This window comes from Nasonia vitripennis, chromosome 1, assembly GCF_009193385.2.
Source record: "Nasonia vitripennis strain AsymCx chromosome 1, Nvit_psr_1.1, whole genome shotgun sequence".
In the NCBI taxonomy this organism is placed as follows: domain Eukaryota; kingdom Metazoa; phylum Arthropoda; class Insecta; order Hymenoptera; family Pteromalidae; genus Nasonia; species Nasonia vitripennis.
The window spans coordinates 12706603-12718677 of record NC_045757.1 but is presented as its reverse complement, the minus strand read 5'-3'; positions in this window follow the sequence as shown (position 1 = coordinate 12718677).

The following is a 12075-nucleotide window of genomic DNA, read 5'->3' as shown; positions in this document are numbered from 1 at the left end:
CGTAGAGCCGGATAACGAGGCCGGCCGCTGCTAACTGTTGCGCGATCGACCCCCTTGCTATATATGGGGAGATGTGGGTCTCCGTGTGCGTGGGTCTGCGCGTGTCTCTGTATACCTCGGGGGATTTCCATCTTTTCGAGCTGGGCTAGCTGCGATTGGACAATATCTGTGTATAAAATTACGCGCGGCAGTGAGCGAAATCGGCGAAAGCTACACACACACACACAGAGAGCGAGCCACGAGCAGGGCTGTCACTTTGTAAAAATCTGAGGTATGGAAAATCGTGCTGATAAAATTAACCGCGACCTCTCAATCCCCAATACCCCACGTCTTATAGTTTAATAAACAAAGCGAGTAAATAACTCGTAATTATTAAAGCCCCACGTAAACAAAGTTTGATAAATAAAATCTTTGAAACAAACCGTAAACTTTAGCGGCAAATCTCCAAATATTATAGTGAACTTTATAAATACTTCACTAAACCGCGAACTCCTAAACCTATATTCAATACCCACATATATTCAATAAATAAATTCTTATAAAGAAACATGTATTCTATCGCAAATAAAAATGAGATAAAACAAACCGCGAAATGATTAAATCCAAATACTCATATGAGAGGGATTCAATCAAGTTTGAACATCATAGTTTATTTATTAGAAATGTTTGGCATCATACATTGCAAACCGCTACATATTATTAACATTATAACATTATAACAACTTGTGAATACGTGAAATTACATTTCAAGAATTGCACAACGCACAATTTGATGCCTATGACTATTATCAACAATAACGCGTGAAACGTTATGCTCGGCTATTGTTTAATGACAGCAAATTTGGTTGCCATACTGTTGGTAAAGGAGCACTTTTAGGGCAGATCCCCTTTTTTAATAAAAAGATAATCACTCAATTTTATAATATTTATTTCATTATAACACGCACGAGACATGTGCTTTCGTCAAGCGTCTACACGAGTAGCTCGAAGGCGACTAACTCTTACATAGAGCAGCGAAGAGATGACCCCTCTCATTCTCTTTCTCTCTCATACAAACAAAACTTACTTTCGGTGTGCCTACGAATGTACATAGGCGTGTATACATTCATATACGCAACCCATACATAAACTAGAGGCTGAATGCTTTTACATCAACATACGCCCCCTCAATCAGCCGTTGATTAATCTAATAGAAAATATGTTTTTGCAAAAAGGTTTCATAATCAGTTTGCAATAAAGGCTTAGTCAAAAAATCAGCCATATTAGACTTACTTTGTATATATTTTAAATAAAATTTTTCTTTATTTACCCAATCTCTAATAAATTGAAGCTTTATGTCAATGTGTTTCGTCTTTATGTTTTCGATATTATTTTTACTAAAATATATTGCAGACTGATTATCACAATATTGAGTAGGTTTTTTAGTATACTCATTATAAATATTTAAACCTTTAAGTATATTTGAAAACCAAACTAGTTCTTTCACACTTTCTACCAACGCTATAAATTCGGATTCCATTGAGCTTAATGCAATACATTTTTGTTTGATAGATTTCCACATGAAAGGAATATTATCGAAAAATAATATATATCCACTCGTTGAATGTCTTTGCATAAGGTTACTTCCCCAATTCGCATCCGAAAAAGAAATTAAACCTGTATCTTTGATGTCTGATAAATTTATCTTATAATTTTCAGTGTTAAAAACGTAATTTACGATATCTACTACAATTTTCCAATGTTGATAATTGTACGCAGTACAGAACTGTGACATCAAATTAACTGAAAAACATATGTCGGGCCTACTTCTATCCGCTAAAAATGATAGACATCCTATTAGTGTTCTATAAGGAAATTTTATCATTAAATCATTTTCAATTATTTCTTTTTCTTCTCTCGGTGGGATGATACCAATTTTTAACGGTAGTTTAACATGGTTTCTCGGTAATTCTATTAATTTGTTCATCAGTTTTTTAATATACGTATTTTGGTGCAAATAATATTTATCTTTAATTTTTTCAAAATTTACGCCCAATACATATTTAAGTTCACCTAACTCTGTAACGTTGATTTTCGATTTTATTTTTGTAACTATTTTACATTTTAATTCATCATTTTTAACAAATATAATAATATCATCAACATACAGTAAAAGAAATGCTTTATTTTCTAAATTATATACGCAATTACACCACTGTAATTTATTAAAACCCAATGATTTTAAGATATTATCGAATTCTTGATTCCACTCTCTTCCGCTTTGATGTAAGCCATAAATTGCTTTATTTAATAAACAAACTTTATTTTCTTTTCCTGCTACTTCAAAACCTTTAGGTTGTCGCATATAATTTCGTTCTTTTAGGTTTCCATACAAGTACGCTGATTTTACATCTAATTGTACATGCCGCCATGATAACTTTGATACAAACACTATAAAGAAAAATCTAATCAATGAGAAATTTACAACAGGTGAAAATATTTCCGTATAGTCAATTCCGTTTATCTGACTGTAGCCTTTAGCTACTAACCTTGCTTTATATTTTTTAATATTATTTTGATCGTCCTTTTTTAACGTGAATACCCACCTATTACCAATTACCTTGTGATTTGGCGGTAAATCCACAAGAGTCCATACTTGTCTAGACTTCATAGTTTCTATCTCTTCACGCATGGCTTCATTCCACTTTTCTTTTTCCGGCGATAGCTGACTTTCCTCGAAGTTTTTCGGGGCCTCGACAGAATAAACTTCATCTAATTGAATTTCATCCATCAGACCCAAAATATAACTATTTTCACCGTCTTCATTCTCGTTTAATACATTTTCGTTTTTGTTTATATTATCTCCTTTATCGTTACTCGATCTTGTTGCCTCAAAACAAAAATAATCCGGGTTAATTTCAAGTTTATTTAATTCACAATACTTTCGAACATCATTAATTGATCGTAATCTAGTATTATCATTTGGAGGGTAATAATATACATCAATTCTATTTCCTATTTTTCTTGCGTTTTCAGTTCTTTTCCATCCTGACATATCGATATCTCTTAAAACTTCATTTTGTATGTCTTGATTTGTTACATTTTCTTCATTTTTCGTACCTATAGTAACTTGATCGTTTAGAAATATATCATCATTATCGAGATTAATCATAACATTAGATTGTTTATTTAACATCTCTTCTCCAAATAGTGTTTTTACTCCATTTTTACTCTCCTCAATTTTTACATGTATTGTTTCTATAATCTTTCTTGACTTTGGTAGCCATACTCTATAACCCTTTGTTTTTATTGCGTATCCGACGAGTATACCCAAATCTGCTTTAGCCTGTAATTTATTTCTTTTTGAACTTGGAATGTAAACATATGCAAGCGACCCGAAGATTCTTAGGTGTTGTATTGACGGTTTGTATCCCGACCATTTCTCGTCTGGCGTACAGTCTTTCAATAGCTTATGCGGGCACTTATTTTTAACATGTGCAAAAGTATGCAATGCTTCAGCCCAAAATTTCGGCTGCAATCCACTATCTTCTAACATTGCTCTAACACCTTCCATTGCTGTGCGATTGAAGCGTTCGGCGACGCCATTTTGTTCAGGTGTGTATGTCGAAGTTCTTTCTACCCTTACTCCTTTTTTAATTAAAAAGTCATTGAATTCTTTATTACAAAACTCTAAGCCATTATCTGTACGAACGATTTTTATCTTGTTGTCTTTCGATTTCACTCATAAATTCTTTAAAATATTTAAAAACTTCTGATTTTCTTTGCATCGTGTATACGAAAACTTTTCGCGAATAATCATCTATGATTGACAAAAAATATCGGCTTCCGCCAACTGACGTGACCGGAGATGGTCCCCACACGTCCATATAAATTCTTTCTAATATATTTTTAGACATGATTCTAAACGTTTGCTTGAAAGACGAGCGAGTAGATTTACTAACCTGGCACACATCACACGTATCCATTGTTCCGTTTATTCTCTCGATGCCTCGTACCATTTCTTTGCTCTTCATTTGACCGATACTATTTACGTTTACGTGACACAGTCTTCTATGTGCTTTTTCAATGTCGATACTTGCTTTTGAATATGTTTGAGTGCTATATACCTCGTTCATTCTTTTCTCGTGATATCCATTTAATACATAAAGTTTTCCTTTCCTGTATACAGTAAAGTAATATTCTCTTTTTTCGGTATAAACTATCATTTTATTATTATTCCAATCTATGTGAAAACCTGCAATGTCCATGCATGCTCCACTTATTAAGTTTCTTCTCATATTAGGAGCATATAGTACATCTTTCAATTTTATTTCGACAAATTTCTCATTATCTTTTACGTAAAATACAACATCACCTTTACCGATTACTTGTGATTTCGCATTCTTGTCTCCTATTAAAATATCTGTAGGTGGTAATTCTTTAAAGTTTTTAAACCATTCTTTTTCTTTGCAAAAATGTGATGTTGATGCGCTATCTATTAACCATTCATCAAACTCGTTCTCTGTTGCATTCGTGACTTGTGCTTCATGATTGTCATACTCGAAAAAATCAGATTCATTTTCTATATAAAAAGCTTTTGTATTACTTTGCGAATTTTCTCTTGTGGAATACTCATTTTTACGTTTTAAAGTATAGCAGTCTTTTTTTATATGACCGGGCTTTTTGCAATATCTACATATTACATTCACTTTATTATCTTTAGACTGTTGAGCATTATTTTGCATGTTAAAGTTTCTGTTATCTTGTTTATTATATTTTATATTTTTATTACCACCCGTTTGGTATGCATTTATTACGCTATCTAGTCCATCATCTTTTTTCTTTTGCTTGATTCTACCTTCTTCGGTAATTAACTGTTTTTCCAAATCAACAAATTTAAATTTATTATCATCCAATCTATATAATGATTGTACGAGATTATCATACTCAGCTGGTAACTTTCTTATTAATTGAAAACACATCAGAATATCGGGAATTTCAAATCCAGCGTCTTTTATTTGTAATTTTTTTTCGCTTACTTTTTTGCAATATATTCCTATTGTTTCTTCATCCGAATTAAATCTCATGTCATAAAATTCATCGACAAGGCCTGCGAGTCGTGCTCGTGATTGCGGCTCAAAGTTATCTTTTAAAATCTGCCATGCTTCCTTACCATCTAGCGTGTTTGCGATCAGCGTCTGGAATTGTCTCTCAATTCCTAGGTATATAGTTGTGAATGCTCGTTCCTTTCTCCTCTGGAAATCAACTTTTTGTATACGTGGTGTACCTTCTGCTGGTTCTTCTACTTCATTTGTAATGAATTCCCATGATCCTCGATCAATCAATGCAACTTTCATATCCAGCTTCCAACTATTATAATTATTCGAATTTAACTTTGGGAAGTTTATAATTTGTGACGAACGTTCTTCCATTATGGTATCCTTTCAAGGCTAATTAGTTTTTAATTTATCACACAGAGCAAAGTATTTTTTTTCTTCTGATTTGTCAACTTTACTTCTTGACTTCTACGTGCTCTGGGCCCATAACCATTTGTTGGTAAAGGAGCACTTTTAGGGCAGATCCCCTTTTTTAATAAAAAGATAATCACTCAATTTTATAATATTTATTTCATTATAACACGCACGAGACATGTGCTTTCGTCAAGCGTCTACACGAGTAGCTCGAAGGCGACTAACTCTTACATAGAGCAGCGAAGAGATGACCCCTCTCATTCTCTTTCTCTCTCATACAAACAAAACTTACTTTCGGTGTGCCTACGAATGTACATAGGCGTGTATACATTCATATACGCAACCCATACATAAACTAGAGGCTGAATGCTTTTACATCAACACATACTCGTGGGGTATTTGGGTTTAAGAGTTTGCAGTTTATTTACTCAACTTATTTATTGAACTATAAGATGTGGGGTATTGAGGTTTAAGGGCTTGCGGTTTATTTATATGGGGTATTTAGTTTTCCTAATTTCAGCAATGGAATTCCATACCTCGAAAAACTTGAGGTATGGAGTGCTCCATACCTTCCATAGTGGAAGTGACACCCCTGGCCACGAGGCGTATGCATAATCGATCGCGAGCAGCTGCGAGAAAAAACAGAGCGCCTATCCTAGCAAGGAATATATCGCACCCCTCGCGTATATTCTTCGTACTCCAGGGGTGGCGAGAATAAGCATACGAGAAGCCGTACGTGTATACACAGACGCGCGCGCTTACTCAATGCACCGAGTGCAGGCATCTCTGATGAGCAGTAAAAGGCGAGACGCGCTCGAATGCTAGCTACGAGTGCTTTTAGCAGCGGAGCTTGATTGATGAGCGAGGGACGAGTAGCCACGTTATATTGTCCTAGCCGCGAGTGGACTATTTTTCCGGTGCGCGATAGCTGCGTATACGGCGATTTTTTAAGTGGATTTCCCTAACTTTGCCTTTGGGAGAATTCGAAATTCGCAAAAAAGCTCCATCGACTCTGCGCATAGTTAGCATCCTCAAATCCAGCGGCAGAAGCAGAGCAAGAGCTCCTCAGCCGAGGATTACATTCCGGCGCACAGAAGCTCGCCGTATACTCTCTCTCTCTCTCTCTCTCTCTCTCTCTCTGCGGGGGAGATTAGAAGGCGCAGGTGCGCGCCGCCGCCGGCTGCAGCGTAGCAACCCGATGGATCCGACAAATCAGAAGACTAATTACTCGACTCGCTCTCCCGAGCTCGCTGGAATCCTCTCTTCGCATCGGTACCTACAGCATGCACTACAGCATACACGTATCTCTCCACGAGTAGTCGAATTTACGGCGGCGCACAGGCGAAGCAATTAGTGCGTTCACGCGCGGAGTACCCCCCGGATTCTTTTCACGCGCCCTCGGCGATGCACACATAACATCCGTTGCGTCACCGATCAGCTACTGTGTATAGGTATACATGGTGGATGAATAGCGCTAACCGGATTTTTCCTACGCGTGTACTATATGCGTCGAGCTTTGCCAAGCGCTAACGTGTACGACAGGAGGTATGCGCCGAAGCACACTGCGGACAGATGAGAAATACAAAATATCCCCGACACACAGACAGAGAGGCGATATGGCGAGGGTCGGCAGAAGCCCAGAGAGCTCGTGCCGCTCGTCCATAACTCGCCAAGTTACGTGCTCCGAGCTCGTTCCGACCTTTCTCCCGCCGACTCCGCCAGACTAAAGCTTCGCCCGTGCGGTTCGTCGAACTTCCGCCTTGATAAAGCTCCCATGTACGCGCCTCTAACTTCGCACAGCCTTTATTCGGAATGCCGCGTATATGATTCTCGAAATAAAAATTCACAAAGCTCGCGGCGGCGGTTCGGCAGCAAATCTACGACGCGCGAGGCTGCCCCCCCCCTCCCTCTCTAAAAATAAAACGAGAGAGTGACGAGCGCGAAAATGATTAATGCATCCCAGAGCGCTGCTGGCGTCCGAGCTTCGGATTTAACGCTACACTATAGCCCGCTGTATGCTGCAGCCCAGATAGCGGCGCTTGAAAGTCCGGAGAGAGAGAGAGAGAGAGAGAGAGAGAGAGAGAGAGGCGACGATACTTCCGCCGGCGGAAGCTTACTCGTTAGAGTCTTCTCGTTACCGCTGCTGCTGCTGCTTCGCTCGCTCGAGCTCGTCGTCTTTTTCTCCGGCGCGAGAGAGCGCGCGCTGCTCAGGATATTTTCCTTTTTCTTCGCTTTCGACTGCCGCTGACTTTTTGCGCGCGCCTCGTTTTCCGCACGCGACCGTCTCTCGCTCTATATACTCGTACACGGCTCTTCGCTTCTTCTGACGTTCCTGTTGCTTTTTTTCTTCTTCTTCTTCTTCTTCTTCTCTTTCTGGATCGCTGGGCTTTTGTGCCTTCTCGCCGAGCTTTTTCTCTTTGAAATTGGCGGGAACCGCGCGCTATATAAATACATGCGCAACTCCGGCGCGAGAAAGCTAACGAGTAGAACAATCGAAAGCAGTCGGACGTCGTGTAGCAAAAAATCGAATTTCCTATATCGATTTCACCTCCTCTCTGTGTGCATACGGGTACGCAAGCAGCGGCAAAAGAGCTGCTCTGCCGCGCTCGGACGGACGGCGCAAAAACCCAATGTACACACACTTGTCTCTTTCGCACGGCGGCGGCGAGCGTGTCTCTGCCGTAAGGAAACGAAGCGGAAAGAGCTCACGCTACGCTGCTGGCGTCGACGCCGCGAGCACATAGAGGAGGTGGAGAGGAAGAGACGAGAGCAAGACGAAGAAGGAGCTTTGCGGCTGCACGCGGACTTTCGTTGCTTGCTTTGCCGCGCTCTCCGAGTTTCGTTTGGATTGGCTTGGCTCGCCGAGAGAGAGAGAGAGAGAGAGAGAGAGAGAGAGAGAGAGAGAGAGAGAGAGAGAGAGGGAGAGAAGGTATTTAGGTATATACAGCAGCGCTCGTGTGCTAATTTAGAAGCGATTTTCCGCGCTAATTTATCGGTGGGCTACTGGTGCAGCGTTTAATTTGAAATATACGTGAGTTTATAAATAGTTCGTTTATTACATACTTTTTAGGGAGTAAAAAACACATCCGTCTATGGCTTCGCCGACATATCGAAGAATCGACGAGCCACAACAGATGCACTTCCATCGGCATTGCTCGGTATACTCTCTCGCTATTAAAACCGATAAAATCCACTCTCTCTCCTCGTAAACATCTCGCATCTCCTCCACTCGCGACAAAAACCCCATCAACCGTACGTTCGCAGACCACTAAAAAGAAGCGACCATACATAACCTGCACTCGCTACACACGCGTAAACAAAAAGAGAGCCGACTACACATAGCGTTATCGTTATCGCGCGTGCCTCGTCTCCGGCGCAAATATTATCCCCGCGAAAAAGGATGAAATTATTGCCTCGAACAAAACGAGCGCTCGGCGATGCCTATGCGCTCTCGCGAGCGAGCGAGCTTTTAGGGGGGCGTGTACGCCCGTGACGTGCGCGCCTGCCTCTGCTGGATTTTATTTTCCCGAGGCCGATGACGACGATGACGCTGATGCGGGCGGCGTGTTCGGGGGCTTTATTTTTGGAAAATATACGCTGTCGTCTAATGCTCGAGTGTAATGGTGTATATTTTTTCAGTTGTACCACGTCGTAACGAAGGCGTAGCCGGCCAAAAAATATGCATCCACCTCAGGCACGTGCACTCTCAAATTCCGATAACCGAAACTCAAGGCCCCGCTGCAGCAGCAGCGAAGGATAATCCCAAAGAGCGAGCGAGGACTTGGGAAGCGCACGGCTCACACCCTCGCCGCTCTCTGTATCTCGAGGAGGCAGACGCGCGGGCGGTATAAGGGGGCTATAGCGCCGGCAGCCGTCGCTCCCCCGAGGATTACCAAGAGACTCCCGAGAGTCTCCGCAGCAGCGCCCCTACATACACCGCAATCTCTCGACGCCCTGTTTCTCTCGACGAGAGTCTACGACGCCTGACGAAATCGCCGCACGGCAGTATATATATATATATGGGCTCGTGTGCGCGCACGCTTCGGTTTATACGACGCGATAAACAGGAGCTATGGAGCTTTTTCTTTCGTCCCTCTCTTTTGCCAAGAGCCGCCGCCGCCGCCGCCGCCGCCGCGACGAGATAAAGTTTGATCGCGCGTAATTAAGTTATTCGATACGATATATCAGTATCGCGCGCGCACGCGCGGGCTGTAAGTCGAGTAGTTTGTTAAAAATGCCGAATAAATATAGCAAAAGGGCAGAGTGAGCGCGCTGTAGAATGTCGATGATTAAACGGTGGGGTATATCACGCTGTATTTTCTATACGTGTAAGAGGACTTGGAGAAAGATAGTTGTTAACGAATGAAATTGCGCTTGAGAAACATTTCGGTTCAAATGACAGGTAAAACATAAAATCAAAATTCAGTAATCTTGGCTTTGTGCAACCATACCTTCAACGCTTGCGAGGCGTGTTTAGATTAGTATAATGTCTCGCCATAGTCGGACGGTATCTACTTAGGCAGTGTTCTTATTAAAGAAAGTAAATTTGTACCTGTTATATGGGAAATTTAGCTACGCTGAATAATAAACAATGAAGTGGATGCATTTTTCGGCAAAATTAAAAACTGGCCATTATACAACACTTGATTTAGCACGCACGTACGCAAATCCAGAAAGTCTTTCTTGTCTTAATAAGTAGTTAAAAGAGAACACTGCACAGTACGGCGCTACTCAATTTCATATTTTGACTGGGTCTTGCCGTACCCGGGCCCCATCTACTTAAGCCATTTTCTAATTGGAAAAAGTGAATCAGCGGACCCGTCTTTGGCCATTCAATTTTCAAAAGAATACTTATAGCTGGATATTTCAAAGACACTCGTCAGGAGAAAAAATAAAGAATAGCAAAAAAACGTTTTCCTATAATTAACAACAAACATCCAAAAGCTCCTCGAGTGCGCGCGCGTTTCCCTTTGTGAAAGCAAGCACATACCCCTCACATTTTTTACACTCGCTCTGCGACGCTACATCGGAGCGCATATTTTACATTCAGCGATTAATTCAAAGTTTTACGCGGCGGCCGCACGCACACGCAGTATATAGCCGACGAGAGCTTCGTCTCACGCACGGTTTGAATTAATTCCGCGGATTATTCGCAATTTACATGCTATAAAATAAAACGGACCGCGTGTACACTCTCTATCTCTCTCCCGGCGTGCACGAAAGCGCAATGGCAAAATTTTTAATTGTATACAACGCGCGCCTACTACCACGAAACTCCTAATTGGTTTTTTCAATTAAACTCGAGTTTTCGCGCACACAGGCAGATTAGTCGCGCGTCGTCGATGCTTCGCTTTTTATTTTGACTCTCCGATGCGGAAGATGGCTTTCGAATAAAAATAATACCCGTATAAACCGACACGGCGCTTCGCCGCTATTATCAGAGTGGTTCGTCCTGTCGTGAGACGAAAATTCGAGCTTTTTTCGTACGCGAGCGCGTATGTGTGCGGCTAGAGCGGCTGTTATTGTTATTCCGCGGCCGAGTTTCCCGGGCCAAGGGAAACAAGAAGGCTCGGGCTACTCACCAGCAGGCGCTGGACTTTGCTTCTAATCCAAATGAAAAAGCAACACGCGGAATTCAGAGCCGCCGCGAGGGTGCGTCTATACTGCCGGCGCGCGAAAGAAACGCTCGCCGGATATCGCTCGTTCCGCTTTAACGCGACTCTCCCGTTCGCGGCGGTTCGGCGTTGCGCGTTCTCGCGCGATTATTATCGGGAAATTCGTAATTTAACGCCTCTATCTGCCGTAAAAGCGAATATTCCGTGTATGGGCTTTGTTAGGATTCTATGGAGCGGCCCTTCGAGCGCCAGCGAAAATTAACAACGCGCCAAAAATCATCGGCGCGCCCTCCGCGTTCGAAGTGAAACTCGAAATTCAGCCGTCGCTGAAAAAAAGAACAGAGTAACGCAATCACCAGCCATAACCAGCCCACAGCGGAGCAGCGGGGCATTTCTCCCTCCCCGCAGCCTCCGGCATACAGCAGCAGCAGCAGCACTCCGTCAAAAGTTAAAGCTCGCTCGGCCGCTCGCGCCAGCCCAGAACAGCTATCTATCGCGCAAACGCGCGCCAGCAGCAGCAGCAGCAGCAGTCCTCGGGCGCGCGCGGCAGGTTAACGAGCAGCTCTGCCGACAGAGCGAGAGAGAGCGAGAGAGAGAGCGAGAGAGAGAGAGAGAGCGAGAGAGAGAGAGAGAGAGAGAGAGAGAGAGAGAGAGAGTCGGCGGAAAACACAGCAGCGGCAGCGTGCACGCGAACTGCGAAGCCCCGACGGCTATACAGATATATAATGAGCGAGCGCGCGCGGGGGGCGAAGTGGAGGGGGTCAAGGGTCGTGAGCGGCTGCGGCGTGCCCGCCGAGGGGGAAGCGAGCGAGCAGCCAGCCAGCGCTATAACAGAGAGACGACCGGGCGTGCCGCGGAGCGTGCCACCAAAGGGGATGAGAATTTCGCCGCCGGCCGGGAAACTATTGTCCGCTCGTGCCGGCTTTTAAAATCTCCGGTAATTCCAGCGCTGAGCCGGTCGAGCCGCTCGCTTCGCCGTTCGACAGATCGCGAGCCGGAGCTTCTGCTCA